Genomic DNA, 8351 nt, shown 5'->3' with positions numbered 1-8351 from the left:
TGTGAAAAGAAATTTTTAAAATACCAATTCACCCCTCCTCTTGGTTAGCTTGGGACTAAGTTCATAGGGCTTAACATCCCTAACGAACTTTCATTTCCCTGGAGGAGCAAATTTGAAAGATGAAGGAATCTCAAAATAAGATCCTACAACTCCTACGAGAGAATCGTCAACCGATGATAGCATAATGTGAGTAAGTTCTTCTCCCTCGAGCTCCACCACTGGTTGAAGATATTCAAATCAAACCTCTTCAAGAAGAGATTCCTCTTCCCCCACCAAAAAGACATCCACAATCAAATCAAGATGATGAATTTACTAACACAGTAAGTTCTACCCATCATTCGCACACAGGTCGGCAACCTTACATTCCGCAAGACGTCTAAGAAGACTTAGCCTAGCCGCACGTTGTTGAGCTCCCTCGCAACGCCTACTTCATGAACTGCGAAGATTAGTTTAGGAAGAATTCCCCGGAGAAGGTGTAAAATAAACTCTTCATCAATGGGACTTCTATGAGTCATCGCCTCTAACTGAAGTCATTTTTCAACACCTCATTTCAATTAGATTCAAACTACCAAGTATTGAGTCCTATAACGAAACACCCAACCCTTATGAGCATATAAATTATTATAGAACCATCAAGCATATCCATGGAGCCTCGGATACACTCATCTGTAGGTTTTTCCTGCTACCCTCAAAGGACAAGATTGAATGTGATCCTATTCGCTTCCAGCCAGAATGATCCCTATATTCATCAAATTGGTCAAAGTGTTTGTCGAACAGTTTGTCACCAATCAAAAAATTACTAAGAATTCATCCCACCTCTCTGAGATTCACCAAAATGAAGGAGAATCATTGAAGAAGTATTTTCAATAATTTTCCATTTAGGCTCGGCAAATTCCAGGAGTATATCCTTAATTACTTAGAAGAGTCTTTCTTGGAGGCCTCTATCCTGGCCACTTCTATTCAGCACTCATGCGATACATAGTTCATTCATATGCCAACTTAATTCATCGTGTGGAGGCACAAATCTCTATAGACGAAGTCATAAATGCTCACAAAAATTAATTTAAGAAAATAAATGGAAAATATAAAAATGCACTTGGGATAGATAATTCATTCTCACGATAAAAAAAATAAGTAAAGAATAATCTATCTCATAAGCCCCTGTTGTCACGACACAAGTTTAGATAAGAAAAAGAGTAGACACCTCTCAACACATCTCAAATCAATGTATTGATGGCTATTCACGATTAAGAAAATATCATGTGGCCTAATCTTTTAAAGCTAAATATGGAAAATCATGATCAATACTATCATTTCCACCGTAGTCGTGGGCACACCATTGGAGCTTGTTAGTCGCTAAAAAATAAAATTAATAAACTTATTTGATAAGGCTACCTTTGCCATTTCATTCAAGATTCACCTGCTCGAGATGAGACTCGTTTCACTGGGGAAAAATCAACAACAGGAAAGACAACCATTAAATAATATTCAAATGGTTGTTGAGATAAAATAACCATGCAACATGGGCCTTAGTGTTAGTTACTTATCATATTTCATCGTATCTTTTTTATGTTAAATAGAGTATCACTTTGATATCCCTAATATTTTCTTCCAAGTTAAATGTTGTGTTGTCCCCATTCGTGTATCTTGTGTGTTGAATATAATGTAACTTATATATTCCTAAGTCATACTAGGGACTTATTGTATTATCTTACATGACTTAGTAATTTATTTCTCACTCTATTCTAATATTTTGTTATTTTTTAAAAAAGATAAAAAATTACAATAAAAAAACTACTGATTAATATAACCTCTTTATCTATGATTTAGAAAATACATAATTTTTATTATGTCTCAATCACTAGATGATGAATCATAGGGGGATTTGATCTGACCTCTTCCATATAGGTTTACATCATCGAGCAAATCTCTAACATACAATCTCGGATAGGTCTTACATCCTTAGTGGACTCTCTCGACATCTTCCATATAGGTTAACATCATCAAGCATGGCTAACCTCGGATAGGTCTTACATCATTGGTGGATTCTCTCAACCTCTTTCATATAGGTTAACGTCATAGCGTAGAACTTTGACATATAACCTCGGATAGATCTTTTACATCCTTAGTGGATTCTCTCGACCTCTTCCATATAGCTTAACATCATCGAGCTGGACTCTGACATACAACCTCGGATAGGTCTTACATCATTGGTGGATTATCTCAACCTCTTCCATATAGGTTAACATCATCGGGCATGGCTCTTACATACAACCTCAGATAGGTCTTACATCCTTGGTGGATTCTCTCAACCTCTTCCATATATATTAACGTTATCGGGCAGGGCTTTAATATACAACCTCGGATAGGTCTTACATCCTTGGTGGATTCTCTTGTCCTCTTTCATATATGTTAACATCATCATGCAGGACTCTAACATACAATCTCAGATAGGTCTTATATCCATGTGGATTCTCTTGTCCTCTTCCATATATGTTAACATCATCGAGTAAGGCTATGATATATAACTTTGAATAGGCCACATATTCTTGATGGATTCACTCGACCTCTTCCATAGAGGTCAACATCATTGATTAATGCTCTGAGTGAATAATATTTCTCTTAAAAATATTTCATGAAAATGATTGATAAAATCATCACTCATATAAAGACCTTAGTAATCTAACAATACCTTTAAAAATATGGGGGGCAATATATCAAAGTATATCTTCAAGATGCATAAATAATTCAACTTTCTCTAAGGGATAAGTTCTCAATTTCATATATAATATCAATAGAGTTACATAAATCCAACATCAGATTCGAGTGTACATATATTCTTACTAGAAGTTAAAATCAAAAAGTCCATTTACTTCATACATTCAAGGATATATGATGTCGACATACTTTTATATGGATGAATATTGCCTTTGCAATATGTCATTGAACACCCACCATCATCGACCCTTCATCTAATATATGACGGAGGTCATATACTTCATATCATCAATTATCAGCTTCTCACTCAACTACTGGTAGCAGCATACCCTCCAACTTTCTCCTTCAGTTTTCAACTTGGTCGTTGGCTACTAATAGACTTCCACTCGATCGTAAATCATTGATGGACTCCCGCTCAAATAACACCAAAATTCTCCCTATCTATTAATAACTTTTGGTTCTCCTCTCGAGTACTATTTCTACCAGATCTTCTCAAATTACCCTCGAATGCAAAAATCATTTAACCTTCTTTTCTCAAGAATAGTTTAGTGGAGAGAACAAACTCTCATCATGGCTTCTTTTATACAAAAGAGGGATATTGAAGCTTGATGGGGGAATGTCACCTATCTCCAATAGTGGAATACCTCCAATGCAAGAAGAAAAACACACAAAAAAGAAGGGAAAAATCTCCTTCTATATAAGAGAGGGACACTGAAGCTTGATAGGGAATGCCGCATATCTTCGACAATGGAATGCCTCCAATATAAGAAGAAAAATGCAAGAGATGGACAAGGAGGAAAATATCTCCTTCTATACAAGAGAGGACCACTAAAGCTTAATAGGGGAATGACGCCTATCTCCGATAGTGGAATGTCTCTAATGTAAGAAGAAGACTAGAGGATAAGAAAATGAATGGTTATAAAATCTAACTTCTACAAAAAGAGAGAGGCCCTGGATTTGGATAGGGGATGCCATCTATTAAAATAGAGGAATGTCTCAACTGTAAGAAAGTTAAAATGAGGAAGGAGAAAGAAAAAGAACGGTTGCAAAAAATCCAACTTCTACACAAGAAGAGGGGCACTGATTTTGCGTAGGGAAAGTCACCTACAAAAAAATAATGGAATCCCTCAACTATAAAAAAGTTAGAAAAAGAAAAAAAATAAGAATGATCAAAATTATAACTTCTACACAAGAAGAGGGGCACTGATTTTACGTAGGAAAAGTCACCTATAAAAAATAGTGCAAAAGCCTCAAGTGCAAAAAAGTTAGAGGAAGAAAGAAGAATTAGGAGATGAGCAATTTTTCCTTTGCCTTAGGGGGCTATTTATAGGAGAAAGAGAAGGGAGGAATATTCCTTAAGAATAAGAATATTCTAAATAGATACTAGGAATATTCTTTGAATAAGAATATTTAAAGAAATATTCTTAAAAAAAAACGACGGGACCCACAAAAAAATTTGAAAAAAAAAATCAAGGGGTTGTTGATGACGCTACATCCTTTAAAAAAAATAGCCCACTATTTTTAAAAAAAAATTGAAAAATTGCAGATGGTAGTTGTCGGCTGCTCCGGTCCAAATGGCGTGCCTAGGAGGGTCACCCCTCTTGGCCCGCGCACTTGTGCGGACTACCGCTAGCAGCCGACCGATCAAAATCATATAGTTTTTTGGTCCCAGACATATTTTTTGATGTTCTAGACTTAATTTTGATACTTTCGGAGCTCAACGGAGCTTCTATGACCAAGTTTGAAAAAAGTTATATTTTTTTGGAATGCATTTTTTTGACCTTCGATCAATTTGAAGTGTCGTGACATATATTTTCAGACTCTGTAAGCTTCGACATCCAAAAATAGGGGGGAAACTATTATATTATCAAAAAATATATTGATCGGACATGAATCTTGAGGCAAAAATCAAGTTGGAAACTTCAAAAATTAAATCTAGGATCATCTAAACTTCAATTTATGCAAACTTATAGTCAAACTGAGTGTCTTGAAAATACAAACTACACCAAATTCAACTCAATCTGAGCCCAAATGGTTTCAAATCGAAAACCCGAAGCGATGTTGGAAGGTTCAAACCATAATTTGGATTTCAAACTATTTAAAAACATGACATGCTTATAATCAAATCGAGCAGTTCAATGGGAGAAATCCAACAAGCCCAAGATTGTCGAATTCTGATATTATTAATATTTTCAAATGTCTAACAAATGGTCCACGATCAAGGGATTCAATATCAGCCATCCATTCAACCCACTCCTATTTTCCCTTCATCCTCCTCTTATTTATAGGTCATGTCACTCTCAGAAAACTATAAATAGCCCCTCATTTCTAGTTAGAGGGATGCCAAGCAAGATGAAGAAGAGAATAAAAGAAAATAAGGAGGGAAGAAGCTCCTCCTCAATCACCGCTGGAGTTTTGCCTTACCTTCAAGTGTCACCAGAGTTCTTTCCAACTTTCAAGTGACACCGAAGTTCTGCTCGACTTTCAAGTGATGCCAGAATTCTGCCCAACTTTCAAGTGATGCTAGAATTCCTCCCAGCTTTTAAGTGATGCTAGAGTTTCGCCCGGCTTTCAAGAGACATCGGAGTTCCGTCTGACCTCCAAGTAACATTAGAACTCTCTTTGACAAATAACATACACCAATTTTTTTATACCAACATTTTGATATCCGTGTGCAACTGCATTTCAACCCGAGAGTTGATTATTGTAATTTGATTGTCCTAAATTTTAAGGACGAGTTAGCCTCTTGTAACTCAAGCAAACACCAGTGAAATTCTTTCAACTGGGCGTGGCCTCATGGTTTTTCCGTTTCTAAGTCTTTTCATATAAAAATCTTTATATTATATATCTTTTATATTTTTTTGCTAGAGGGTATACGACTGTACCATCCTGAGGGATGAGATGATCGCATGCCTCCACACTTCTTACAAGCGAGTCAATGGATGGGCAGATTAGATCACACATACGATTAACCATTAAGGATAGTGGCTCTCGCCAATGCATCTCGATGGGTAATAATATGCATGACTTGATTAAAATAATGGGTTTCTCCCACCTAATACATTAGCTTGAGTGAAGTTTATTTGATGGTGGAGTTCTGTTTCCCACTAGCGCAAGCCCCCATGGTTAGTTGCATCTCAGGCCGGAGCCTGAGAATACTCTTGATTAAGGATATGATATTATTTTTTTAAGAATGGGATTGGTATAAGGGGTGGAGACTAAGAAGTTCCTACTCAAAGGGAAAGAAATGTTTCAAGTGGGCTTAGTCAACATGCATAGTTCATCTCAGCATCTAAAGGGACTAAGGCAATAAGGAGAGAAAAAAAATCATACACTCAAAGCGTACAGAGGGGAAGGATGGAGGTGGTGTTATATGTATGATACGAATAGGTAGGATTTAAAGTCCTTGAAGAAAAGGAGACTTACCCACCAATGAATCAGGTTTAGTGTTATACACCCAACACTAACACTCATATCCTAACTAATGCATCTAGGCTTATATTCTTCCTAAAATGGAAAGCAAGCTAACTACCTAAGTGCATAAAATCCATGTTATTCAGTTTTTATGAGAGATGGGTAGGTAATTAAGTTATTAGAAGTAAGGTCAACATTTAGAGAGTTTCCTAATTGACATTGGACTTATATAGGGTGAATACTCTTAGAGCTAATGCAATTAAAGTTTTCATTTAGTTAGGTCTAATACAATACAGGCGAGTCGAAAAGTTCTAAATCAAGTATGCATAGGATTTTTAAAATGCTTATTAAAAATAATTTTTTAAAAAAGACTATACTTCCCCAGGTCCAACATCTCATTCTCATAGGTCAGATTATTTGGACTCTACCAGTAAGAGAGGAAGTGTCTTATAATAAGGGAGGAGAGAAATGCATTAATATACATGCGATCCCAGATGATTCTAACTATTCCCTAGGTTATTAGATTTCTATATTATCTAATTCCTAATGTTGAAACTCGTTCACTATGAATTAGGTTGTTAAACATAAGCTTATGTCCCATGGCTAACCAAGAGGGTGGGGTGAATTAGTAATTAAAAAATTAACTATCTTTTTAAATTAGGAAACAAAAATAAAAACTTTAGTGAATTTTTTTAGAAAATATTTTTCAACCACAGTTTTAAAAGTAAAAACACAAAAATAAAAAGCATCGTAAAAATAAAGACACGAGATTTATAGTGGTTCGGTCAAAACCAGACCTACATCCACTCCCCGGAGGCACACTCCGAGTATTGCAATAATACCACTAGTGACTCTTCTTTTGCATCCACAGCAAGGCGGAGAAGCATTTACAAACACTCTTTCTACCACTACCCAGTACGGCAGAGAACCATCGTCCTTTTACACTATCCCTAATATTGGCAGAGCACCGTCATCCTTTTACACTATCAACAGTGTAGGCAGAGAACCGTCATCCTTTTACACTCTCTTAGTGTGGGCAGAGAATCGTTCATCCTTTCACACTCTCCTAGTATGGGCAGAGAACCCTTCATCCTTTCACACTCTCCTAGTGTGGGTAGACCCTCGGTTGTTCACACTCTTCAAGTGTCGACAGAGAATCAGATCTCCTTAACAGATCTTCTTCACAAGAAATCTAGAAGGAAGAGAGAAAATAGTGAAGTAATCGCAAACCAAGAGTAAAGACTCTTACCTTTAAGTACCAAGTGAAACCTTCACGCTCCAATGGCAAGAAATCTCCTTCAAACACTCTCTCACACTCTCTCCTTGACTCTTCTTTCAATAGACACGAAGATCAGTAGGCAAAAAGATTAAGTGGAAGTTTAGTTTTGACTATTTATAAGAAAGACACAAATAACCGTCCAAAAACTGCAAATTTTCAAGTCAATACGCATTGGATCGTCCTGTATGATCGTGGATCGTCCTGGACAATTTTACTTAAATGTGTTAAAAATGAACCAAATATATATGGGTATGAAATGACTTCGTACGCACACATCATCCCGTACGAACTAGGTTCGTCCGGTACGAACGGTTATTCCATAAGTCAATTCCCAAAAACTGCAGAACGTCATTAAAATTTTAGAGTCGGTTCACTTTGTCCTGGGACGAATATGGGTTTGTCCGGATGAAATTTTTCCAGAGAGAAACTCGTCCTGGCACGATTATAAATTTCATTTGAACGAAAATTCTCTAGAAAGGGATTTCATCCCGGGACGAATACACTTCGTTCTGGACGAAAATACTCTAGAGAGCAACTCGTCCTTGAACAAATACACTTCATCTGAACGAAAATTTTCCAGATAACATTTCGTCCTGGACGATCAGGACTTAGAAACATTTTCTTCAATTCCTGTTCGTTCCATTGCTCTTACGAGGAGATAACTGACCTTATCGTCCCGTACGAACTATGTTCATCCCGTACGATCAGTACAAAATTTTCAAGATCTCCTAAAGTGTGTGTGTGTATTCACTACATTACAATCACTCCCTGTCAAACTTAATTTAAAGAAAAATACAAGTTTTAAATATACAATATATCTCATGCTGAATTTGATTTGAAGTCTTCGTAGTCTGGAGTTTTATTTTCTTGAAATGTTAGTACACACAAGAGTGTGGGCCTCCAAAGGAGCACCGCTCGTGGGGTACGAACGCAGAGGGTA

Source organism: Dendrobium catenatum, unplaced genomic scaffold (assembly GCF_001605985.2).
Source record: "Dendrobium catenatum unplaced genomic scaffold, ASM160598v2 fragScaff_scaffold_1429, whole genome shotgun sequence".
Lineage (NCBI taxonomy): Eukaryota > Viridiplantae > Streptophyta > Magnoliopsida > Asparagales > Orchidaceae > Dendrobium > Dendrobium catenatum.
The sequence above is the reverse complement of the archived record's forward strand: the minus strand, read 5'-3'. Positions refer to the sequence as shown.